Below are 27,827 nucleotides of genomic sequence, written 5' to 3' on the forward strand. Positions count from 1 at the left end.
TTATGATCCCCTAGTAATGATAGCTAACACTGTTTTAGTACTTATGTGCTAAGCACCTTATATGCATTTTCTCATGTCATCCTTCCAACAGCCCTATGAGATGGGTATTATTATATAGCTGGGTTGGAAATTTTAGCTCAACTACAACTGAGTTGTGTGGAGAAAATGTAAATGTTTTATCATGTCTATAACTGATCAGGCCTTCTTCCTCAGTCCCCTGCCCACTCTGCTCACATGTGATGGGGGTGGGATGAACTAGGTGGCTAATCCAATTAAAACCTTTGTCTCAACTGATTATTTAAATTCGCCTTCTAGATAGCGCTGTTTCTCAGAGAACTCGCCCCCTCTTCCCCCACCAGCTCCTGCTGCTTCTCTCCCTCTCTCTTTCTCTCTCCCTCCCTCCCTCTCGCTCTTGCTCTCGCTCTCGCTCTCTCTCGCCATCCCTCCCTCCCTCCCTCCTTCGGTGTTGGGGTATGTGGAGGAGGGTGTGTGGCTCACTCCATCTTGTTGTTGAGGGGAAGTTTTGGAGTTGATGTTGTAATGTTCTCTGGCCTCTGGGGCAATGTCCCATGTTCTCTCATTTGATATCATAGCACATGTCATTCTCCTTCTCTTAAAGCCTACACAAGAAGACCACACCCTGACCTGGCTTTCAAGACTCTCCCCACTAGAAGTTGGATTACCATCTTCCAACTTTCTCTCATATGCTTCCAATTTGTTCCTGAAGACCCAGTTTAGATCCAACTACACTTTAGATAAGGCCCTTTGAGAAACAGAGCCTGATCACTCTATTTCTCTGAACTTCTGGGGTCATAATATTTGGTGATTAATTCTGTAGTCCTTTGACATATTTTCTTATTTTTTCATAAAATTACTTATATCTCTTGTTATTTAATTTTTAAAACTCCTTTGTAACATGGAGGATGCCTTGCATTTTGTTGAACTCCCCAAATCTAATCCAGAGTCTAGTACAGAGAAGAATTGCAGATGTTCACAGACAAAAGGTTCACATCCCCATTATGAGAGGAGCTTCTAAAAATAGAGAAGAAAATAACTAGTAGCACCATAGAAAAATAGGCTGGAGATAGAAATAGATAATTCACAGAAAAAGAAATGAAAATGGTCCTTAATCATATGGGAAAATGCTCAAATGCACTTGTGATAAGAACAATAAAAATTAAAACTACACAGATACTATTTCTAACCTATCAGATTGGCCTAAACCCAAAAGTTTTACAACACACTTTTGGCAGAGTAGTAAAGAAACAGGCACTGTCTGTATTCCTGGGGAACTATATCTCATTATGCAGGAATCTATTGCATTTATGCTGGGAGGAAGGATTTGACATGGTAGTTTATTGGTCTTTGCTATAACATGAGCGCTTTCCTTGCTCAAACCTTCTCCATACCTCAAAGCTGTGTCCATCTCCAATGCTGGCAGCAGCACAGCCCACACACATTCATGACATTAGACACAGTCACCCTTATTTCAAGGCCATAGGGCAAGAGACAAGGAGAACTATTTCCCTGGGGCCGGAATGGTGTTAGTTATGAGAGACAGTGTTCAAGGCCCCACATCCCACTGTGCTAGTGTTTTGCGCTGGCGACCTAGTGTTCAAGGCACTCATGGGTTCTTTAATAAGTGTATTGTTGTGCTTGTGATATGTGAAGCCTTCTAAAGCATGAGATCCGGAGCAAGGACCCGGGGTAAGAAGCCCTTTTGCCAAGTTCTAAGGGAAGTTCTGCTTTGGAGTCATCTCCAATGAAAAAAATGAGGTGAAGAAATGTATGTACAGAATGTAAGAAAAGATGTATTCTTTTTCACAAAGGTAAGCCATATATATATTTTTAAAGTATCTATAGGGAGAAAGAAGGAATAGGGTAGAGAGGCAAGGATAGAAGTTGAACTTCTCCTCAGAATATACTTTGTTTTGCAGATATAAATTTGGAACCATATAAATATTTTATAAACTATACAAAATTAAAGTTTTTTAAAAAAGATCATCACTAAAAATCTGAAGTAAATGAAAAAAATAAAAAATAAACCTAACACTTTATCCAATTTGAGGTATAACCACACAGGGGAAAACTATTCTAAGCAACTTTAAAGCATAGAAACTTGAGTGTACATTCCTAGTGGGATATACCCTAAGGACAAAACACACACACACACACACACACACACACACACACACACACACTCACACACACACAACAAAAAGACTGTCCAAAAAAAAAAAAGAAGAAGAAAGAATAAAATTGTGTCTACAGGCATGCCACCTTGAGCACACCCGATCTCATCTGATCTCGGAAGCTAAGCAGGGTTGGGCCTGGTTAATACTTGGATGGAAGACCAGCTAGGAATACCAGGCAATAAAAAAATAAAAAAATAAAAAAGAGATTAAAAAAAAAAAGAAAAAGAAAAAAATTGTGGTCTACAAATAGTATTTCCCACTAATGATACCAGGGTTCCTTGGAGAAATGGCTGAGTCTAGGTCTGAGGTAAGAAATATACAAAATGAGCTTGGAACATCTTGTTAAGACAGAAAGCAAGGAAACAAAATATCAAAAACTACTAAGTTGTGATAGAAGGACTCAGGAACTAACTTGAAGAGGCTCCCTCTGACCTAAGATGGGAGGCACAATGTAAGTATCATATTAATAATAATAACAATGAATTGAAACATGTTAAATATGTTTAAAAACATGAGTTCATAATGATTAGAACAAAAACGGGAATTTATTGATTAACTATGCAGAGGGCAAGAGAACAATCTCATGATTTTAAAAACAGGTAAATAGATGTAAAAAATAAAACAAACATTTACCTTGACTTCCTATATGAATTGCAACTCACAATAGCCAAATAATTGATAAGGGAGAAGTTTTCTCTTTATAGAAGTATTGCAGTTAATAAATTACAAAAGAATGAGAGTATTTGGGTGTCATGATTTTATAACCCCTGAAAATACTGAATCTAGATAATAATTATCAATGGATGCTAACGTCACAAAAAGAAAACCAACTTGACATGTGTCTCCTGGTGGAAGTGTATAATCCAACCTTTATCCGTGACCCCCTCCCCCCCAAAAAAAATCAAACCTATATCTAATAGAGCTTGTAGATCTCACTACCAATTTACCAGAAATACAAAGGACGGAGAACATGTTAAACATCATCACAAGAAAGCAATTTAAAAAATTCAGACTGTGGGAAATTCTATAGGATGAACAAGCCAATCTCCTCAAGAATAAATTGCAAGGAAATTAAAAAAAAAGTAGAAAGAGAGATGGAAGAGAGACCTGTAGATCAAGATCAAGAGACAAAACACTTATCAGCAAACATACGTAAGGACCTTATTTGGAACTTGATTCAAACAAACTGTTAAAATATACATTTATATATAAATATAGATACAGATATATATATATATATACATATGTAACAATTGTGAAATTAGGACACTGGATAGTTGATAATATTAAGGAATTTTTTTTTTTTTTTTTTTTTTGGTTTTGACAATGACATCGTGGTTATTTTTTATGAGAACCCCTATCTAGAGATACATGCTGATATAGTTAAGACAAAATAATATGATTTTGGGACTTATCTAAAATAATCTGGCAGGAGTGGGTAGAGTTATGGTTGAAACAGGATTGTCTGTGAGTTAAAAACTGTTGGAAGCTGGGTGACAGATAGGTTGTGGGGAGGGTGGGGCATTAAACTAGTCTCTCTTTCGCTTATATTTGAATTTTCCATAATAAAAAGTTAAAAATAAATAATATTTAAAAGGTATTTTTAGTTTAAAAAAAGCGCACTTTTTTTGGAAAACATTAAAATAATATAGGAGTGCAGAAAGTTGAGAGGTAAAATCTCCTTCACCCACCACCTCCCCCTCACCCCACTTCAGATGTAGTCACTAGAGATGCTTCAGTAGATTCCGTGGTAATGTATGCATTACTGCTCAGACATTGTCACTATGCTGCTCTGAGGACAGAATATACTCTCAGGCTTAGCTGTGTGACTAGCTTGACCAAAAAACTACAAGCAGAAGTGGCTAGAGTCATTTTTGAGGAGACTCATTGAGAGCCAGCACATGGCTCTCTTTTCTCACTGTCACAATGCTCCAGAAAGTTGGATCACGGAGTGAAGACAACAAAGCCACAACCAGCCCAGGATATACTAATGTATATGACAAATAAACCTTTATTGTGGCATACACTGAGATTTATGCAGCCATTTACCACTGGGATATAACCTCACCTATCCTGCTTGATATAATATCCTTCCACACCTTCTGCTGTGCACTACAAAATTTTTTTTCCACAAATGTTAATACATATAACTCTTCAATTTGCTTTTTCTTTTTTTATGGGCATTTGACTCTATTTTGAAATAAAACCAATCTGAGTCTCCAAAGGCTCCAAAATAGGTTCCTAAAGCCAGAAATTCTGTTCTTTAAAGTAGGGGTCAGTGGAGAGGTTCGCAAATAAAAACTCATGTGGGAAGTAAGTTGAGTGTGTCAGAGTGTGTATAAGACTAGAGTCCTCCTTGTTACTAGAGTATACTTGGCAGTGAACTGTGGATTTGCATGATTCCACATGCTTTTCCTGCGTAAAGAAGGCAGGAAATCTACAAGGCTGTTAAAATGCCTGTCTTTCTCTTTGTAATCTTGCAGGCATTGCCTGTGGTTGGAAGAGAAATCCTGGATTTCCTCAACAGCTTGGAGTCAGAGGGCTGTTACTGTGGTTATGATTACAGCTGAAGTGCTGGGAGAATTGAGCACTTAATTTCTCGGTTATGCTATCAAACCTGAATTCAAATTGGCCTCCTGGGCTCCCTACATCTGATAATGGCACCAGCATGCCATGCCAGATACACACACTGGAAACCTTGGTGCCTTCTTTTACTTTCCAATCCACTAGCATACGTGCTCCACAGGGGCAGAGATTTTGATCTGTTTTGTTTACTGCCGTGTCTTCAGTGTCTGTAACATTGCCTGACTCATAGTAGATGCTCAATAAATATTTCATTAATGAATGAATCTAAGCAGTTATCAAGTCCTGTGACATCTCTCTTTATATTTTCTCTTCAATCTATCACCCTCTCATTCCCAGTGTTATTACCTGTGGTGTATTAAAAATGGCCACAATTTTTTTGACAATGCTCCCACTGAGACGTGGGGTATATGTCCCCAAACCTGGAATCTAGGTGGGCTCTGTGACTACTTGAACCAATAGAATATGGTAGAAGTGATGTTATACCAGTCTCTAGGCTGAGGATTTAAGAGGCTGGCAATTTCTACTTCCTGTCTCTTGAACTCTCAGTCCTGGGCTGCTGAACAGGCATGGAGAGGGAGAAGTGCCCAACCGAGCCCCTCCTTCCAGACACTTTTGCCAAGGAGCCAGACATAAGAGTGAAGCCATCTTGGACTCTCCTGACCGATTCAGCCTACTGGCTGAATAGCACTGAGCGACTTCTGTTGGGTGTTGTGTGGAACAGAAGAATCATTCAGCTAAGCCCTGGGCTGATCTACACAACTCGAACTGAGCCCCAATTCTTGAGCTACACAACTGTAAGAGATAATAAAATTGTTGTCCTTTTAAGCCATTAAGTTTTGGGGGTCATTTGTTAATGTAGCAGTAAATAACAAGAACGTTACTGTACTCAGGAGCTTGTAACTTCTTACCTGGAAAACTGATCCCCACTTTCAGTCTCCTGCCATACCGTCCATGCTCTACATTGCTTAGTTTGTTCCATGAAGAAACTGTGTGGGGCTCCTGCTTTACAAAAAGTCATTGTGAATAGAATACGACCTACTCTGTTTAGCCTACCCCCATTGGCCTTCCAAGATCTGTCTCTGAACTTAACTTTCCAAGTTCTCCTATTCTTCCCTCATATTTCTTATATTCCAGCCAAATTCAACTTTTGGGCTATCCTCTTGATACCCCAGGATTTTAATCATGCAGTTCCTCCTCCTGGAACGCCCTTCATCTCATCTATGTATGTCCGCCTCCTACTTGCCTTCCTAAGATATCCAAGAATGTCAGTCTCCCTAGTGGAAATAATCTCTCTTCTGAATTTCCAAAGCATTCTGTCTGGGCCTGTCATAAAATTTACCCCTTTCTACCTTTCTAATATAATTTGGAAACACGATTTTAACATTCCTCAGAGACCAGAGAGTCCTTAAGGCCTATGTTCATGTCTTATTTAGTTATTTTAAACTCATTATCAAAGATTGGTCAGACAAACTGGTGAATAAATGGATGAATGGGGCCCAGTCTCACTTCTTTGTTATCATAAGTCAACAGCAATAATACTATATCCATGCGTTTTTATAAACTATGGTTCATTTTCCTCAATCTGATTTGGCTAGGTACATTTGCTCGAACCATGTCACCAAGCCTCAGGTTCTCTCTCACCATTTTTCAGCTCTGTTTTCTTCTGCCTTGGTTTCTTTCAGAAGCAGCTCTCCCAGGCGGTGGCACAGATGGTCCCTGGCAGCCTCACACTTATACCCTACCAGTTTAGCAACCCCTGCTGAAAAGAGCACTTCTCTTTCCCAGTAGTTCTAGAAGAAGTGTAGGAATTAGGACTCTCTAGACACACAGGAGACATTTCCCTGAGCTGATCGCTGTGGCCAAGGGGATGAAGTGTCCTGATGGCCCAGTCCTAGGTTTTTAGAAGCCCCCAGGAGTTGGAGCTGGAGGTGGTGGTGGTGGGGATTATCCTAAAAGAAAATAATGGTGCTATTATCAAAAGAATGGGGACTATAAGTTGGATAGGCAAACAACATATTCCACCTTATCTGTCCTGGAAGGAGATACCAAGCTCTACATAAAAGGACTGCTTTTTCTCAAGCTTAGTGTTGGGTATCTGCTCTTTAAAGAGAACTGCCCCAAACAGGTAACAGGGTGTCCGGGGCCCAGGAGAGCTCCACTCTACTGGCACTGACACCCCGTCCCCCAACCCCATCCCTGCTCCTTATCCAGACTATCTTTAATTTGTTTCTGATTTGCCCTTCCTCACCAATCACGTCTTGCTCTCATCTTTTCTGGCTCACTATTCCTCTTGGCATTCATGAGCATGAAACACAAAAGGTGTTTACCTCCACTTCCCTGCCCAACCCCCATGTACCATCACCATACACTTACATCCTTGGGCTGCTAGCAGCCATCAGACAGAGAGCCTCTGTGGATAGTAATGAGACAGAGCCCTGATGATAGTAACGAGACTTGAGACCCTGAAGCCAGCCATACCCGAAGCCATCTATCCCTCTGTTGTGGGTTGAGTTGTGTCCTCCAAAAAGATGTGTTGAAGTCCTAACCCCTGGTACCTATGAATGTGACTGTATTTGGACATAAGGTATTTGCAGATGTAGTAAAGTTAAGATGGGTGTCCTTATAAAAAGACACCAGTCCTTATAGGAAGAGAAGGGACATAGACACAGACACATAAGGAGAATGCCATGTGATAATGGAGGTGGGCATTGGAGTGATGTGTCTACAAGCCAAGGAATGCCAAGGATTGCCAGCCACACCAGAAGCTGAGAAAGGCACGGAACAGAATCTCCCCTCGAGCCTCCAGAGAGAGAAAGAGAGCCTCCAGAAAGAACTAATGTTGCTGACACCTTGACTTTAGACTTCTAGCCTCCAGAACTGATAGAGAATAAGTTTCTATTATTTTATGCTACCCACTTTGTGGTAATCTATTCGGGCAACTGAGAAAGAAACTTACACTACTCCTGTGTTTCTCTTTTACTCTCACACTAACAAAACTCACACTTCTGACGCCTTGATCTGTGGGGTTTTCCCCAAACCAAGCGATTCTTTAACACCAGCAAGGTGTCCTACAATTCAATTCAATTCTGACACTATCAACCTGGATATAGCATCAGACCCCATGGGTTAAGGGCTCAGTCTTACAAGATCGCCCCTCCCCCCACTTTAGATGTCAATAGCAAGCCCAGGTTGCCACCTGTGCTTCTGATCAACCAGCTATAGATTGGAGGTTCTAATGACCCCCTCCTCAGATTCAATTAATTTGCTACAGTAGAACTCAGAGAAACATTTTACTTACTAGATTCCTGACTTATTGTAAAAGGACATCACTCAGAACAGCTAGGGAAAGGGCACAGAACTTCCACGCTCTTTCTAGGCACGCCACTCTCCCTGCACCTCCACAAGTTCACTAACTGGGAAGTTCTCGGAACCAGGGCCTTTGGGCTTTTAGGGAGGCTCCATTAAGTAGTCACATTTGATTAAATCATCAGCCATAGGTGATCGAACTCAATCTCTAGCCCCTCTTCCCTCCTTGGAAGTGGGGAGTGAGGGTTGGGACTGAAAGTTGCAACGCTCTAATCACTAATCTGTTCCCCTGGCAACCAGTCCCCATCTCTAAGTGACCTAGGGGCTTCCCAAAAGTCACCTCATTAATGTAACAAGACACCTTTTATGGCTCTCATCGCTCAGGAAATTCCAAGGGTTTTAGGAGCTCTGTGCCAGGAACTGGGACAAAAACCAAATATATATTTCTTATTATAAATCACGATATCACAGCAGCCCTAGGAAACTAATACACCCTCTCATTTCCCCTCTACCCCTTGTGAGCCAGTGAATTCCCTGGTTGCTTAAGCAAAATTGTTTATGTTACTTATAGCTAAAGTCTTAATACAACATGTTACCTACCCTATGTGCTGAGGATGCAAAGACAAATTAAACTCTGTCTCTACCTTTGAGTCCTCATCCTATGGCACTAAGCCCAGCACCGTCAAACATTACGGGGGCCAAAACCAGTGAGAAGGATAAGAAGAAACCCAAGCCATACTAGAAAGGCAATTTCTTACTCCTGATTAATGAAAATAATTTATCTCAAGCACATTTTGGACTCTAATCAGAAATGCTAATGACTTACCATCTCATACAAGCCAAAGGCCAAACTCCTTAGCCTGGCACTCTAGGCCTCAGCCTATATTTCCATCATCTTCCACTACACTTGGCTCCTTCTTCTCCACCTCCTTTGCTCCAGCCACATCAAAATGCTATATTCCCCAAGGACACTGTATGCTTTCAAAAGTTGTTACATTCACTCACAGTTCTTTCTATACATAGTTCTTTTTTCCATCTCAAAGTCTTACCCATTTATACTGGTTTCCTAGGGCTGTCATAATAAATTACCACAAACTGGGTGGCTTAAACTGACAGATTTATTCTCTCAAGGTTCTGCAGGCTATATGTCTGAAATCAGGGTGTCGGCAGGGCTACACTTCCTCTGAAGACTCTAAAAGAGGATGCTTCCTTGCTTCTTCCTAGCTTCTGGTGGCTGCCAGTAATCATTGGCATTCCTTGGCTTGTGGACACATCACTCTAATCTCTGCCTCTGTTGTCACATGGTGTTTCCTCCGTATCTGTGTCTGTGTTCAAATTTTTCTTTTATAAGGATACTAGCCACTGAATGGGGCCCACCCTAATTCTGTGTGACCTCGCATCTTAACTTGATCACATCTGCAAAGACCCCTTTTCCAAATAAGGTCATATTCACAGGGATTGGGGATTAATACTTAAAATAAATCTTTTGGGGGAACGTCATCCTTCAAAGTCCAGCTCAAATGCCACTTCCTGCAGGAAGACCTCATCATCTGCCTACCTCACGAGCTTTGCTGCAGCCTAATCACGTTTGACCCTGCAGTACAGATACTTGTGAACTTACTTATATTTGCGAACAACAGGACTAGGATTCAAACTTTGTCTGTATGATCTAAAGCCCTTGGTTAATACCTGTTTTACTAGTCAGAAAATAATCTATAAATATTTGTCATTTTGATCCGATAAGGAAAAAAGCGGTAAGAGAGAGAGTAGCTATATGGTTCATGCTGGCATGGTTTGTAAAGCCATCAGAAGGAAAAAGATAAGGTTAAAGCTGTCCTAATAAAAAAACTGAAATGTGATCACAATTTCTCTTTCCTTCTGCAGTTTGTATGCTTCAGTTCCCGACTTGTAATAGTTTTGATCTCTAGCATCCTCTGGATGGGAGGACTTTGAAGTGCTCTGAGGGCCAAAAAGAGGCCCAAGAATGACTCCTGTCCAGTGGTTGCACTGGCCTCAAGGCTCAAGGACAGTGAAAAATCACCTCTCCCCACACCCATGATTCCATGACAGCCTCCAGCTCCAGACTGTGATTGCCCAGTTGAAAACCCCAAATCAAATACATACCAGGAAGACCTTCTGTGTCTGCCCGATGCAGCAGTCTGGGTCCCCATGGCGCTTTACGGAAAATTGTCGACCAGTGTCTGGGCCCAGACAATGCTGATCCCAGCACTAAAAGGAAACAGCATGGCTGGCCCGGAGCCCAGCCTCCCTCCCTCCGTGGTCTCAGCACTTGACAGAAGAGGAGCTATTGCAGTCTGTTTTGAGACAAGAATAACATTACAGCATCCCAGTCATCCCGAAATAGCTGAGAAATGATCACCCAGTACCTGGACGCTTATCTTTCAGGGAGAGAATTTCAGAGAAAGGCCCAGTAAAACACAGCTTTCTTTATTCCTTTCCATGAGAATGTGTCAATTAGACCACAAATCAGGCTTTGGGGTCCATGTTCCAGGAACCTCTTAGGGTTCCTCTTTGGTGTTTTGGTGGTTCTCGCTGATTTGGGCAGTTGATATTGGGACTGTTCCTAAATCAGGGTCTGAGAGCAGTTGGCCTCCTTAAGAAAACTACCAACAAATTTAAGAGGAAAAGGAAATATTAATAAGTCCTTATGTAGCACTTACAAGGCCTTATCAAGAATTATTTTAAGTACTTTACATAGGCAGGTATTGCAGTAGAGTGTATTATTGTCCCAAATATTCTCTGCCCCTCCTTATGGGAGAATTATATCTCCTCCACCATGTTGACATCAAGCTTAGGCAAGGAATGTAAACAGAATTGACCATGTCATTTTAAGAACAAGCCTTAAGAACCATTGCGTGGATCCACAATCAACCACTCTTTTCCTGCTGCGCTAACACCCATGATGTTCCAGACAAGGGCTGCTCCTTACATCATCTGGTCTCAGGGGGAAGAGCCAAAGCCAGCCGGTAATGGACATGTGATATGAGCAAGAAATAAACCTTTGTTGTAAGCCATCGAGATTTTGGAGCTATTTGTTATTGCAGTACAACTTAGCCTGAGCTATTATCATCATCCCCATTTCACAAATGAGGGAATCGAGGTACCCAGAGATTGCGGATACTCTCATCTGAGGTCATACAACCAGGATTCAAATCCAGACGGTCTGGCTTCAGAGTCTGTACTTTTAACCACTTCATTGTATCGCCTCCAAAAATATCTTTGTTGTTTTCTTTCAAAACTCCTTTAGCTGGCAAGATCCCTGCGTATGCTTTTTCTTCATTTCCCATGAAAGTAATTAAAAATACTCAACAGATCATTTGGTCCTCAGTAGGTCAAACAGACAAAATATATAGACTCTGTACAATAAAACTGGTTGTCAAGCGAGCCCGCCTCATTGATATACAAAGCAATTAACAGCTTAATTTCCACCCCCTCCATACCACAGTGTTTCAGGAATTAACAAACAATTTCATAATTTGAGATTTAAAAACTGAAATCAAGTCTTGTCTCAAAAACTTCAATCTCTCAACCATTTGAAAACTTCTCTCCTGCCCCTGGTTTGGAAATTTGCAATGGCGAAGGGGGTCATGGGTGGCTTCCTCCTGATTTGCCTCTTCCACATCTCCCCTACTCCCCTTACTGCCTCAGGCTCTTGCAGAATTAGGGTTGAGGGTGGCAAGGGGGATAAGAGGAAGGAAAAGTCTTACTTGGCTTTCGTGTTCTCTGGGTGTGGCAGGTGGTCAAATGCAGGCTTTTTGTGACAAAGGCCTTGTTTATGATTTCCCCGGAATCTCCCACTGGGTCGTCCCACAGCACCACTTCCTGGCTCAGCTAATGTACTACTTGGCTAACCACTTAGGACAGAGCCCTTTTCCCCACTAGCTTCTGCATCCAATCTCTTTCTGCTGGGATAACCTGGCTCCCAGTACTAGGCCCTCTTACATGAAATTCTTTTTTGGTTAAAAAGCTTTACCAAGCTATAGTTGGCATGCAATAACCTATACACATTTAAAGTGGACTGCTTGATAAACATTGACTTTTGAAGGGGCCCAATGAACCAGAATCAAGATAATGAACATTCCATCACTCCCAAGAGTTTCCTCATGGCCCTTAGTGATTCCTCTCTCCTGTCCCTCCCCCACCCCTAGGCAACACTGCTCTGCTTTTTGGTACTATAGATAACTTTACACTACAGATAAATTCTCTGGAATTTCATGTAAATGGCATCAAACGGTAAGTATTCTTGCTTGTGGGGCTTCTTTCACTCAACATAATTTGTTTTAGGTTCATCACGGAGTCCCTCTTCAACAGAATTTAAGCCTGGCCACCTTCTATGGGTGCACAGGGCCCGTGGGAAAGTCCACCATCCATATCCTGTCACACAATGCAAGTGCAGCCTGGTCCCAGGCAGCTGCCAGACCTGCTCCACCTTCATTTTCCAGGTGTGGCAGGCTTCAGTGTGAGGACACCCCAAGGGACACAAGCACTTGAAGGTTTGTTCACTTGGCCTGAGGGAGGGAAAGATACATCCTCCTGTCCTTTGCACCCCATGTTGATGACTTTGGGGAAATCCTACTTTTCCAATCTCCTTGTGGATACCTCAGCTCCCCTGGCACAGCCTTCAGTGGCTGGTGCTGAGAGTTCCCCAGATAGGGTTTTTGGATCACTTCACTGAGTTCGTATAGATAGTCTGGAGCCTTTCTTTGAGTATATGGGGACCTAACATACTATGTTCTCAGCTGAAATAAAGACAACAGGAAAAGTGGCACGCTAATAATCTATATCATAACTTGGAGGTTAAAGGATGCCCTTCTGTGGAAATGTCTCTATAAGTGTTCTGTACCCAAATTCAACATGGGTATATGTGTGTGGAGGGAGGTTCACCACACCACCCAGCAATTCTCTGACACCAGCTGGGTGTCCTACAATTCAATTTAATTCTGACACCATCTACCTGGAGTGTCAGATCATGTCAGATCACACAGGTTAAGGGCTCAGTCCTACACGAACAGTCCCCTGCCCCCAACTTCAGACACCAGTTGCAAGCCCAGGTTATCACCTCTGTGCTTCTGAGCCACCAATTACAAATTGGAGGTTCCAATGACGCCGTTTTGGGGTTTGATTAATTTGCTACAGTGGCTCACAGAACTCAGAGAAACATTGTACTTACTAGATTACTGATTTATTATAAAAAGTATAACTCGAGAATAGCCCAATGGAAGAGATGCATAGGGTAAGGTATGAGGAAAGAGCACTGAGCTTCCATGTTCTCTCTGAGCTTGCCCCTCTCCCCAAATCTCCACCTATTTGCCAACCTGGACAATCTCCAAACTCCTCTTTTTGGGTTTTTATGGACCTTCATTACTTAGTCATGACTGATTAAATCGTTGGCTACAGGCTGCTGACCTCTAGCCCCTGTCCCTTCTCCAGAGGTCAGAGGGTGGGACTGAAAGTTCCAACCCTCTAATCCCAGGATTGATTCTCCTGGTAACCAGCCCACCTGAAGGTATGTTCCGTTAGTCATCTCATTAACATAATAAAAGACACTTTGATGACTCTCCTCACTTAGGATATTTCAAGGCTTTTAGGAGCTCTGTGCCAGAAATGAGGTTGAAGACCAAATATATATTTCTTACTTTGAATCCCAATATCACAGTCCCTAAACCTGATGCCTCAAGTTGGACTTGTAACTCAAGTATCTGAGACTCATCAGCTTATTAAAAGGTTATGCTGCCATTTAATGTCCAGATCATAATAGCTCAGGGCCCCAGCTTCCCTGACTGCACACTTTTACCAGTCTCCCTTTTTCAAGGTCTCTAGGACTCCAGAAGAAATACCCACAAGAGCCACAAATCTGCCCTGACCTGCACTTCCATTCCAATTAGCCCTGTGATTCTGGGCCACTCCAACATCCTCTTCTCCCCAAAGTTCCTCCTCAGTCTTGACCCTGACACTTCTGGCAATGGCTACCCCTCCCATCAGGACGACTTCACCCCAAGCATGGCACAGACCCCTTCCTCAAGCACTCCAGCAAGGCTGAGCCAAGCTTATTTAATATTTAATACTGAAAACTTGGAGGTAACAGAAAGCATAGTATGGAGGGTCTTCTCAGAAGTTCCCTTCTTAGGGTTGCCAGACTGAGGAAATAAAAATACATGACACCCAGCTAAATTTTAATTTCAGACAAACAACAACTTAACTTTTTAGTGTAAATATGTTCTGTGCAATATTAGGAACCAAACAATATTTGGGATATACTTGTGCTAAAATGTCTGTTGTTTATCTGCAATTCAAATTTGACTGGATGTCAGCATTTTATCTAGCAGCCCTTCTCTTTCTAGAGTCTTTCTGTGGCCCTCGATGTGTCCCCCACGGCAGAATTCCACTTAACCTCTCACAATGGAGCTATCCTGGAGAACCCCTCCCTTCTCAAGTCCAAGATCTTAAATCCTCAGGACTCTGAGAACAAGAAGCAATTTTCCCCTCGGGGCACCTAAGTCTCCTTCCAAGTTCCTATTTTGTGCCCCAAGATGATCTTGGGAATATGCATTCTTTCAGGGAAACCCCACTGAGACCTAGAAGAACGTGGTTGTGCCCCTTGATCCTGAGCTCATCAGAACACTATTCTCGGCACACTTCCTAAAGTCTAGGTTGCACCGTTGTTCTAGAATTACCTGGCAGAGGATGTCAGTGGGAGAGTCCACGTTGCCTCAGATCATGCCTGTCAGGCTGCCCTTAGGGGAGCTCTGTCAGCCTGCAGTGAAGATGCAGTTCCAGGCACCTTTCCGGAACCTTCCGATAACTGTTCCCAGTCTTGGACAAGACCACATCACGCATCTCCCCAGAAGAAACCGTAATTTTAGACAAGAACATGGTGCAGCTCCACCCACGGGGAAGCCACTCATTTACATCATCATGCGGAGAAGTGAACCTCCCCATTGTGTAACAAGGCAACATATTTACCTTTACGGAGTCAAAGGCCCATTAAAGCATTTTCCCCTTCATAGTAGCAAGTTGTCCTCAGGCTCACATCCCAGCCTCTACCCAATCGAGAAGACTGCTTATGGATTTAAAATATTTTTCCTACTTAGAACCATCAAATTTTTCATAAAATTTAGAAGTTCAGTCTTAGCCAAGACCTCACCCAGTCCTCTACCCTGTACACACCACTAGCAATTCTTCTTATCATAGATTTTAAATCTTTGAATGCCTTGCTAGGGCTATTTATTCAAAACACAGTGATGCTTCAATTATGCAGCCCTGCTGACAGTGAATTCTTCCTAAACAAATGAGTTTTCCAGATAACTGAGGCTTATCTTGGAAAAACCCAACACTTTGTTTAGTTTAGCCATTTTGATTGGATTCCATCAAAAATGTCACAGCACAGAACTATGCTTTTTAAAAGTTTTCTGTCCCCTTTGTCCTCAGGCTACCAGATGGTTTAACATTGCTGCTAACATGTCTGTCTGTAGCAGCTCCCTCCCTGTTTTTTACCCACTGTTGAGAAGAATGTGTTAAAAAGAATAAGTAGAATTTTGGGGTCTAAAGACTTTTCTCACAAAAACGCTCTTGTCTGTAGTGTGGGACTCTGTGAAGGTTATTTCAGAGGCGCAAAGGGTTTTGTTTTGCTTTGTGGCTTAATTTTAGATTTTCATCATTCTGAAAGGTTAAGATTTTTTCCCTTCTGGATCACTGAGATGTTATTATCATGAAATCTGCGAGTTCCTTTAGAACGAGCTACAGCAAGCTATAAAAATTAGAGCTGTTGCTAAGGGAACCAGGCAAAGCTTGCTTAATGTATAAACCTGGTTATTATATTTAAAATTCTAGGAGCAGCCAGAGATTCCTAATGGGAGAGGAAAGCCTCTGTTTTTGAAGAGGAAAGTGGAAAATTACTTTTCTCTCACGGGAGAGGGTAGCTCCTGAGGCTCGTCCTTTGTGGCCTAGAGACAAACTTACATGACTTCTCTTTCTTCCGTGTTTCTAACGGTGGAACAAAAGGAAAGCCACTCTTCCAATGGGAAAATAAAAGAGGACATAAACACAGCCCTCTCTTCGCCAGGAGCTGTTCAGCTGACTGAGGAGCGAGAGACCGAAAGAGCAGGGAAAGTCCACAACCGTGACTTAAAGGACAACTCTGATCTGAGACAGAGAGAACTACCCAAGCAGTGTTTGGATCCAGAAGCATGAAGGTGAGGAAAGAACAAAATATTGTTTTCCCTCAAAAAAGGAAACTAGTTTAAAAAATTAAAATGATGAGATTGAAGGACAAATACATTAAACTGTTCCCTAATTGCATGTTAGTATCTCCTTCCCGGGCTGCTCCCCTCACTACCCTCACCCTTCACTCTCCATCCCGATGCCATGGCACACGGAAGGGGGACCGTATTAGGTCATCTAGTTATCATACTAAATTAACAGTTGCGGAAACGAAGGCCCACAGAGATCCTCACCAGACAGAAATGCGAATTCTAACTCAACCCAGGATGTTTTTTTACTGCATCGATTAAGGCAGGAATATCCCTGGAAATTCAGGAATTTTCTTGGTTCATAGTGCTCCTTCAGAGCTATAAAGAACAACGTCTCTAAAGTGTGTTCACAGAAGACTAGCCCAAGAGATCCTTCGGCAATTCCACTTCTAGGTCTGTACTCAAAATAATTGAAAGCAGGGACTCAAAAAGATGTTTGTACACCCATGTTCATAGCTGCATTATTCACAATGCCCAAAAGGTGGAAGCAATCTCAGTGTCCACTGATGGATGAATGGATAAACAAAATGTGATGTATACATGCAATGGAATATTTGCTATTCAGCCTTAAAAAATAATGAAATTCTAACACATTACAAATGGATGAGCCTTGAGGACATTATATTAAGTGAAATAAGACAGTCACAAAAGGAAAAATACTGTATGATTTCACTTATATGAGGTACATAGAACAGTCAAATTCATAGTGATGAAAAGTAGAATGGTGGTTGCCAAGGACAGGGGGGGTGGGAAAGGGGAATGGGGAGTTATTATTTAATGGGTACAGTGTTTCAGTTTGGAAAATGGAAAAATTCTGGTGATGGATGGTGGGGATGTTTGCACAACAATGTTAATGTACTTAATGACACTAAGTGGTAAATTTTGTGTTATGTATATTTTCACACACACGCACACACACACACACACACACACACACACACACACATGCATGCACGACAGGCTCCACTGATTAGTGATATCACCAAACAAAGCAGTCTGAGGAGGTCTAAATACTAACCCCTCCGCTCCCCTCACACAGGGCCTCAGCCTTGGCCAATCCCAGTGCACATTCAATAAAAGACTCAGAGAAGTCCTAAATCAAAGACTGTTTAATTGGATTTAATGGAGCATTTCCTCAACTGAATACAGACCCTATTTATTTTCATGGAACACTATTAATAGCCCAGATCTATGGTGCACACTTTGGGAAATGCTGATAAAGAGCTTCATACTGCTCAAAGTACTTCTATCGATATCTCACTGGAAGCTGCCAGCAAGCCTAAAAGATAGTTCCAAACAGACCTCAGTAATATTTATTGACTATTGAACAATCAATGAGTTTATTAATTGTCCCTATTTTACTGATGAAGAAATTGGGGCCCAGAAAAGTTAAGCCCTGGATCAAGACCACACAAACTACTCTGTCAAGATCAGGGCAGAGATGAGACAGAACCCCTGTTTCCTAAATCCTGGCCTGGAGTGTGTCCCCCAAACCCTGCGCTGATCTCCCGCTGTCCCTTCTGGGTGCCTAGATCAGTGAGCAAGTTCACTGAAGGAGAACTTCAGAGCTCCAGGGCTACTGAACAGCAGGTCAGGGACACCAGAGGTGATAGGACTCCGGGACTAGAGGCTCTACTCCCTGAAAACTGAGTCCTTAAAGGCCAGTGCTCCCAGCCTCTCTTCCTTCTCTCTTCCTTTCTCCAAAATAGGGTTAAGGGAGTTTACAGATGTCCCATTCCCTACAGCAATTTCTGAATTTTCCTGATGTAGGACTCATCCAGGGTAGTGATTAAAATACAGATTCCAGTGAAATAAGTCAGACAGAGAAAGACAACTGCTGTGTGATCTCACTTACATGTGGAATTTTTTTAAAAAATGGAACTCACAGCAACAGAGAACAGATTGATAGTTGCCAGAGGCAGAGTGTGTGTGTATGTCTGCGGGGGGGAATGGGTGAATTGAGTCAGAAGGTACAAACTTCTAGTTTTAAGATAAATAAGTCCTGGGGATTTCATGTACAGCATGGTGACTATAGTTTACGACACTGTATTGTATATTTGAAAGTTGCTAGGAGAATAGATCCTGAAAGTTCTCATCACAAGGGAAAATTTTTTTTTGTAGCTGTATAAGGTGATGGATAGTAACCAAACTTATTGTGATAATCATTTTGCAATATATAAGCATGTCAAGTCATTATGCTGTACACCTTAAACTTATACAGTGTAGCATGTCAATAATATAGCAAGAAAATGAGAAAAATAAATAAGTAAATAAATTGTGCTTCAGGATCCTCATCTATAAAAACATAAATAAAGTGCAGGTTCCCAGGCCCTTCTCCCAGAGACTCTGACTCAATAGATCTGGGGCAGAACTTGGGAATGTATTTAACAAGTGTCCTAAGTAATCTTATCTTGGACAAAGTTTAAGCACCTTGACCTTAACTCGAAAAGGGACCTTAACATGACATCCTCTGACTTAGTTCCCAATCCACAGATATTGTAGCTGAGGCTCAACAGAGCAAGTGATTGTCCAAGTTCACACAGCTACTTTTTTCTAACTGCTTTGAAAACAGACACAAAAGCAAAACACTTCTTTCCTCAAGGAAAGATGCAGGTCTGTTAGTTTTAAAATAGTGATCCATATGCTCCCCTCTATTCATCTCAGTGAATCCTACCCAGTTCTATCCCTCCCTGCCCAGTGGAGACCGTCTTTCTCTAGGTTCCCTGCACTCCTGTTTTGGGGCAAATTCAGCCACCCGGCAATATCCCAGCTGCTATCTCCCTGCTACAGACCCAACACTGACGGCAGTGTTGACCCAAATTGCTTTCTGAGCCTTGATGGAGACCAAATGGTGTTTGGCTTTGCTCACCCACCCCATTTCCTTCTGAGCATGCAACTATCTCACCCTCTAACTATGCTGCAAGAGGGAGCTGGCAGCCTCCAAGTCCTCCCTCCCCAAGGAGCTCACCCCCACCTACCCGGCTACAGAACCTGTGGCCCTAGCCCAACACCAGAGATGGATGACCCCAGACGAGGCTGGGCACACACACAGCATCCGTCGTCACTTGGCAGGGCCATGTCTAAGAGCAGATGGAAAAGTCTGGGGACACTCAATTCCCCAGATTCCTTTTCTTCGAGCTGTACCCCATCTCAGCCTCGACAAGTTAGGCTTTTCAAATGAGTTAAAACCCAGCTCCTCCCCACACACATATATACCAGTTTTCTTCAGGTCACAGAGGGAGTAGCTAAGAGTTCGAAAAGTCACTTGATATGTGTGGTGCTGGGGGTCGTGTGCCTGCCTTTGCTGGCGAGGGCCCAGATCCTGATCAGGAGGGCCCAGGGTTGTAGCTTCTCTGTTCGTGGGGTCGTACTGGCCACAGGCTCTCTCTGAGGAGACTTGAATGCTGCATGAAGTTCTGGAATCCTTGCCAGCAAAAGGAGCACAGCTTGGAATCACAGACCTGGGTATAAATCATGGTTTTCTGGCTGCATGATGATAACACTGAACTCCTCTGGGGCTGTTTCTGTACCTGTAAAATGGGCATAATAATATCTCTCTCACCAGGTTGTGGTGAGAATTAAACGAGATGCTGTGTGTCCTGTGCTTGGCACACAGCTAATTGCTAAGTAACAGCAGTGATTATTATTTCCTGAGCTCTCAGGACACCGTCTCACCTTCCCATGGCTCCCCTTTGCCACAAGGAATGCCACCAAGTACGCAGAGATGGGACCTGGACTATGGCTATCATAGAGCCTAAATATTGGCCATCCAGAAATATTTGATTCAATTAAATAAAAATTCACTATACCACACACACACAATAATAATGGCCATCCGGGGGTCTTAATTTGTGAGTTTTCATGTAAAATAAACATGGAGGATGTAAATATATCTGAAATTGGACCCAAGAGTGTGTAATTTGATCCATATTGCTAAACTGCTTTCCACTTGCATAAATTTACACTTGCACATACAACGTAGGAAAATGCTTGCTTTCCTACCCACCCTCCTAAACGATGCCTATAGCAACATTTTTAAGGCATCACCAGTTTGATGAATTATCTCATAATTGTTCTGATTGAGGAATTTGTGATTATTGGTGAGGTTAAAGTTTTTCTTTCCTATTTATTAGATATTTGTAGTTCATCTTTTGTGATTTTCTTATTCGTGTCTGCTTATTTTCCTAAGACTCCTTCATTTTTTATTAAATTACAATATCAATTTACAATTAATTTATTAATTTATAATCAGATATCAAAACTATAAATCCTTTATCTGTTATCTATGAAGTAAATTTTGTCTGACTTTACTTTTTAATTTATCTTATTAGATTGTATTTTATATATTCCAAAGTTTGACATTTTTACAGTCAAAGGCATCTTTTCTTTTATGATTTCTGCTTTTATATGATACCAAAGAAGACCTTTTTTACCATATTACATTTTTACTTATATTTTATTTTAATATTTTATTATTTTCTATTCTATATTTATACGTTTAGTGCATTTAGAACTGTGCTATTCAGCCACCAGCCATAATGGGTATGTAAATTTGATCCAAATTAAAATAAAAAGTTTAGTTCTTCGACGTACTAGCCCCATTTCAAGTGCTCAATAATCACATGTGGCCAGTGGCTACCATACTGAAGATACAGAATATTTCCATCATTGCAAAAAGTTCTGTTGAACAGCACTGATCTAGATTCGTTTTGTGAATGATGGGGAAGGATAGGGAATCCAACTTTTTTTTCAAAATAAATCAAGTAGTTGTTCTAACAATATCTTTTGAATAATACATCATTTCGATACTGATTCGAGATGCCACATTTATATTTGTTAGTTTAGTATTATATACTTGGACCCGCTTCTATACTTCCTATTCTATTCCTTTATCTATCTCTCTAATTCTCACCAGGACCACACAATTCCAACCATGGTGATCCTAAAATATATTTTAATATTTAGTAGAGCAGTTATTTGTCCTTTCCTCATTATTCTTAAAAATTTGGGGCGGGGGGGCAAAGTACGTATTATTTTTCCAGACCAACTTCAAAATAATTTTGTAGTTCGGAGTTGGATTTATATCCATACAATACTTCGCTCATGAAGGGCCTTTATCTGGCCCCTGTTTTCTCAACTTACTCTACTTCCTGTCAAACTCTAGGCTCCCACAAGACTTAGTTCCCCTCCTTTCACAGTGTCCCTGTGCACTGTGCCCACCTTCTGGAACTCGCTCCCCTGATCCACTCGGGATTTTGGCTTGTTCTCTCAGCTCAAAGTTCCCTGTCTCAGATGATCCTGGGAAGATAAGGTGCTTCTTCTCCGCTGTACAGTCCATGATGGAACAGTTAACTTAGGATTTTGCATTTGTTTACAAGTCTGTCTTCTTACTGCAAAAAAAAAAAAAACAACTTGAGGACAAGGACTATGACCTTTCATCTTTGAATTTCCATAACCTGCTGCGGTACTTTGGCTCAAGGTCATCACTTTACAAAAATATATTGAGTCAAAAAGCATAATTTGGGCAACACTGGAGAAGTTGTCTGTGGCATGCTATAGAAGGCCTTGAACATAGGTAACGGTGGGCTTTGAGCTGGCTAGGGCTAGGACAGAGCTGTTCCGTGTTCATTTAATCTGGCAGTGATGTGATAACTGAATCAGAGCAGGGAAGCAACAGAAAGCCAGGAGACTAGTTAGGAGGCCATTTATAAGCGTTCAAGCAAACAGAGTAAAGGCCTGAATAAGGGTGGTGGCTGGGGCTTGGAAAGGAGGCAACATTGTTGGGGGATGACTCAAGGTTAGAATTGTCAGGAGACTGAGGGCCAACAGAGCCAACACTGTGACCAGCAGCCTAACAGGATCTTTCTGCAATTTATTCTCATGAAATTTTTAATACCTGTGTCAGTCACAAACATTACAATGAGATTTTTACCATAGAACCTAAATGAATTATTATAAAGACAGCAATGATTGTTCTAGAACTAGCTGAGTTACCTCAGCCAAGTCACTTAATTTCTTTGTAACTGTACAATTGGTACCCTCATGGTACCTCCCTTAGAGGCTTCAGTGAGTTTATGCTTGGGACAAGCTTAGAGCAATGCCTTGCACCTAGTTAGTGTTCAGTAATTGTTGGCTATTTCAAAAATTATTATTCATACATTTCCATCCAGAGAAGTGACCCTTTATTCCTGCACCTGAGGTAGCTTCCTACTTGTGACAAAAAGTAACCAGTCATTTAATGGCTCATGAAGACTTATGTGGGATAACTTGTCAAAGGCTCTTGAAGGCTAAAATCTATATGTGGATGTATGTATGCAATTGGGAAAAAAAACTATCTTTTCCCTATCAAGTCAGGTTTGTTCGAGGTTATCATTACCTCACTCTGTTCGATGGCGTAACTGGTAAAAATTGGTCTCTCTGTTTCCTTTGAGAAGCGAGATACGTGCAGCTAAGCAAAAAGCTAAGGAGTTCTTGGGGCTGTATAGGGTGCGATTAGGGGAGGAAGGACCGTTTAGGTGGAGAAGGAGGAGAGGCCACCCCAAGCAAGACCCACTCATGTCCCAGGAGCAGGGCAGAACGCTATTTTTCCAGATGGCTCCCAACATCCATGGCAAGAATATGGGTTGAGAGGACAAAACTGGAGATCGAAGCTATCTTATTCTTCCTGCTCCCAGAGAAGATTCCAGAAAGAGCTGTGATACCTCCGTTAGACAGAAACTGCTACTGCCAATAAATTTTAAAATCATAAGGGTTCATTCAAGTCAAAGACATCTCCTCCTGGACATTGCTTTGTGAACTCCTTGGAGTCTACGGTCCAGTGTAGATATTGGCTGTGTTGGCTTCATTTCACCCATTTTTATCATTAATCCTGCCATCTTACCCAAAAGGAAATGAGATATGCTGGTGTGTTTATTATAGCTCTTGTCATCTTTAGAGAAGAAAGTGAACTATCCTAGGATGTCTGCTACAGGTTTTGCCATCTTGCTCATAATGAAAGTGAACATAGCATAATGTTTATTACTGATTCTGTTCTCTTAGCCAGAACGAGGGTGAGAAGTGCCACTGTCTTTATGAAAGCTTCTATTGGTCCTCCTTGTGAATAGAGGTTAAAATGACAATGCCCAAAGCCAAGTCTGTTGGGCTATTCTGGAACTCTTTCTCCATCTATTCTGCCCTTGCCTTCAGACTTGCCTGTCTCAGTCATCCACGACAGGATTCTGACGTTTTGAGGTCTTTGGTTAGCATTGCCATGTTTGCAAGGGGTCGCACTAACAGTTAATGCTTTTGTGCTGGAACAAGGTCTCCACTGTGCCTCTCTGGGTGAAAACAAAATCCCTGAGACACAAAGCTGACTTCCAGAAAAGGCTCCCGTGCTAAGTCAGCCAACAGGCTCCAGAGCTAATTGGAACCAGATGTGTGTTCTTTCACTGAAATATATTGCGGGTCACAGATTTATTTTTTGAGAGCACCTATAATAACAATTAAAATCATAAAATGTGTTTTCCCTAGATATTTCCTTCTAGTCAACCAAGCAATATAGTCTGATAAGTTGGAGCTAACATAGGCCAAAATCAACATATTTGCTTTGTTAGAAATTTGCAGAATGTGTCTGTCTGCGGAGGTGTGCTCTGCTCAGGCCAGGGACAGCTGCCAACATACAGTTTCCTAAAATATCCCATGAACGCAGGAATGATAAGCGGACTCCATGGCTGAGAGGTGGGGAGAGAAAAGCCTGGGGGAGAGGCATAGAATGAGTGGCATTAAGCATAATTCATGTAATGTGGCAGATACTTCCTGTGTTTAAAAAATGGAGTGTACAAAGAATTCAGTGACTGCTGACAACTTTCTCCACACTAGCATCACTGCCAAAGTTCAAGTGCTGGCCTGAGGTCCACCTCTGGGAAGAGACTAGCAGATTCCGGGTTGTTCTTTCATTTAAAGTCTTCTATCTATACACACATACTTTCTTGGAGATGTCATCAGGCCTTCCTAGGAGCTGATCCTCTGCCTTCGAATGACCTCCTCAACCAGGTGGTGCCAATTGTCCCCACTTGGGTCCCAACTTCGTGGAAAGTGGCTTGGCGTCCAATGGAACATGCCAGAGAGCAGGGGCCTCACTGCCCCGTGATCACCCTCTGGCCCTGGGGCTTGTTCCTTTACTTCCTGGCACACATTTTCATTCCAATACATCCCCTATTTCCCAACACTGGACTCCCAATGCCCTCTGGTCGTAGCCTCTTTTCTGTGTTTTCTTGTTTTTATATCTGCTCTTGTCTTTGACATCCAGTTTTCATTCTCCCTGTTTTTGGTAGCAGCCACCCATTGCCATGTGGGGAAATGTCCCTGCCCACTCTCGGTCCTGAGTTTCACTGGGGTGGACAATACCCTCCAACCCACCACGCATACATCCAGGCACCTTGGGTCGTGTACGCCTTCAGCCTGGCCAAAGAATAATGGTGAATTCAGCAAAGCTTCAGGATCAGCGGAGGTTTTAGACTTCAGGTCCCTTCTTTAAAAAATTAGTTTTAAAAATAGTTAATCCATTCACATGGTTCCAAAAAAGAAAAGTATAAGAAGCTAAATAGTAATAAAACAGGGAACTTTGAGTCTATAAATTAAAAAATGAATAAGTTGAAAATTTGAGCCAGCACAGGACATTTAAATAGTCTCAAAGTACTCCCCACAAAATATTCATTTGTTAAAAAGGGGAAAAGAGTAACTTTACACTGGAGAATCCTGGCAGACCCTACCTTAATGAAGTGATTACTGGTAACGTCATCAGTAATGGGACAAATCAAAATCACGTGCGGCCTGATAGGATGCAGTAAGAGGATATATTGCTTCTGTGATATTCCTGCCCAAGATTCAGAAGCCGAAGCTAATTCAAGAGGAAACAACAGGCAAACCCAAACTGAAAGACATTCGACATGATTACTGGCCTGTAATCTTTACGATCATGAAGGCCGAGGAAGCACTAAGAGACTATTCCAGACTGGAGAAGACTAAAGAGATGTGACATCTAAAGGCAACATGTGATTATGAGTTGGATCTTTTCATTTTTATAAAGGACATTATTAAAACACTTCGTGAAACTCGAATGATGGAAATATATCAATGTCGATTTCCCAATTTTTAAAATTATATTGTGGTTATGTCAGGGAAGGTTCTCGTAGGAAATCCACACTGAAGTCCTCAGGGTGATGCAGCACCATATTAGCAAGTTTCTCTCAAATAGTTCAGGAGCAAGGCTTTTTTTTTTTTTTAACCATACTTGAAAATTTTGTATAAATTTGAGATTGTTTTAAAATAAATTATCTAAGAAAAAATTTGCCTCTAATCCCTGATCTGCATTTTCCTATCCCCCTGCCTTTCAACAAATAATAGATAACCATATACCTTGGTGTGTTCTTTAGAGGTTTTCTTTCCAATGTATCTGTAAGAATAAATAAGCAATGCCCACAACTTAAGTGGCACTTTTTAATACAAGGGTCTCTGAATCACAATCTAGAGCAGGGGTCCCCAACCCCCGGGACAGCAGTCCAGTATGGTCTGTGGCCTATTAGGAACTGGGCCGCACAGCAGGAGGTGAGTGCTGGGAAAGTGAATAAACTTCACCTATATTTGCAGTGCCAGCATCACCGCCTCAGCTCCACCTCAGATCATCAGGCATTAGATTCTCATAGGAGCACCAGTCCCTAAAGCCAAAAAGGTTGGGGACCGCTGATCTAGAGGATCTTGGAACTTTTACTGAATACCTGTACTGTTTTTGATCTCTGGTTGGGAGTCTACGGATGTGGAGGGCAGACTGTATGTCTTGATCTACCCCATTTTACATAGGGGACTTAATCATCCATGAATTTTGGTATCTACAGGACCTGGAACCAATCCTCATAAATACTGAGGGTCAATTAAGTTTTTGGGGAGTCAAACTAGGTGGATTTTCAACTGCACTGGAGGTTGACGCTCCTAACCCTGGTGTTGTTCAAGGGTCAACAGTAATATGTCAGAATCTCATTTGGGAACATTTCGATTTTTTGAGGGTAAAGTGTTCAATTTATCCAAACTTTGATTAACGTCAGGTTACCAATAAATATGTTTCCATTCTAAGGAGAAAGAGAGAGAGAGAGAGAGAGAGAGAGAAAAAAGAGAGAGAGAGAGAGAGAGAGAGAGAGAGAGAGAAGGTGGGAAACGGGATTGTGAGAAAGAAAAAAAGAAAATGATTGAGACAAAATTTCATGCAGAGTCTAGGTGCCAGGGCCCTGTTGGGTCTCCTGACAATACTGATCTCTGGTTAATGTTTTATATCATAACCTAGGGTGTGGAAAGGAAATGCCTTCTTTTAAGACTGAATTACAGAGGCCCTTCCCAAAGCCTCTTCTAATGTAGAGCTTCTTTCTTACCTCATCCACTAAAATTCCTTATCTACTCTCAATTCAAGAGTTAAATTGTTGTTTTCCAGGAACAAATTCCAAGTGTACAGATTCTCTCCAGCTGGAGGCCAGTCTCTAAGACAGGCTCTTAGTATACACACTTCATATTTTGAAAGTTCCTCTCAGAGACATCCTGTTATTTTTCAGTCCACAGTTCCTCCTTGTAGCTCTGATCATGCAGTGGCTCTGACCACTGTCCCCCTGTCGGTTTACTGCTGTCATGCCCTGGGTTGGAATGAACTTGGCCTTTTAGGGATCTCACTCCTCAGAGAAGCAGGACCTCTTCGTTCAATTATTCATTCAACAAATGTGTTTGGGACACCCTCTGTGTACCTGGCACTGGCTAAATGCTGAGGATGCAATGGGGCAACAAGATGTCACCCATGCCCATGCCCTTTCATGAAGCCTGTTGAAGGGCAGAGGAGACAAAGATTAAAGTTGTATGACTACATATTTAATTATAATGGTATCAAGTTTCATGAAGTAAATATCCAGGGGCCATGACAAAGTATATCATATCAGAAGTTCCTGACTTAGTTTGAAGAAGAGATACCTGAGCAGAGAGAAGGATGAGTGGGAGTTAACCTGGAGAAGAGGAGGTGGTAGGAGAGGAAGGTAAATGTGAAATCATTGAAAGGTTTTCAAAAAGAAGGTTACCTGACCCAATTTATGTTTTTAACAGATCGTTATTAATAAAAAAAATAAACAAACTAATTTTAAAATGAGCAAAAGATTTAAATAGATACTTCCCTGAAAAAGATATTTGGATGACAAATAACCACATGAAAGGATGCTCAACATCATTAGACATGAGGAAAATACATATTAAAACAATGAACTACCCCACTAGAATGGCTATAGTAAAAAAAACTGACAATATTAAGTGTTGACAAGCATATGAAGAAACTGGAACCCTCATTACTGGCGGGAATTTAAATGACTCAGCCACTTTAGAAAATAGTTTGGCAGCTACTTAGAATTTTTAACATAAACTTAACATATGATTCAGCAATTCCACTTTTAGGTATAAATTCAAGACA

The 27,827-nt window shown here is 41.6% G+C and overlaps 1 pseudogene; it reads left to right on the forward strand.

Annotated features, from left to right (window-relative positions):
- Nucleotides 1-2,263: 2,263 nt before the first annotated feature.
- LOC112471434 lies at nucleotides 2,264-2,382 on the forward strand (annotated as a pseudogene).
- Nucleotides 2,383-27,827: the final 25,445 nt, after the last annotated feature.

Source organism: Pteropus alecto, unplaced genomic scaffold (assembly GCF_000325575.1).
Source record: "Pteropus alecto unplaced genomic scaffold, ASM32557v1 scaffold398, whole genome shotgun sequence".
NCBI lineage: Eukaryota > Metazoa > Chordata > Mammalia > Chiroptera > Pteropodidae > Pteropus > Pteropus alecto.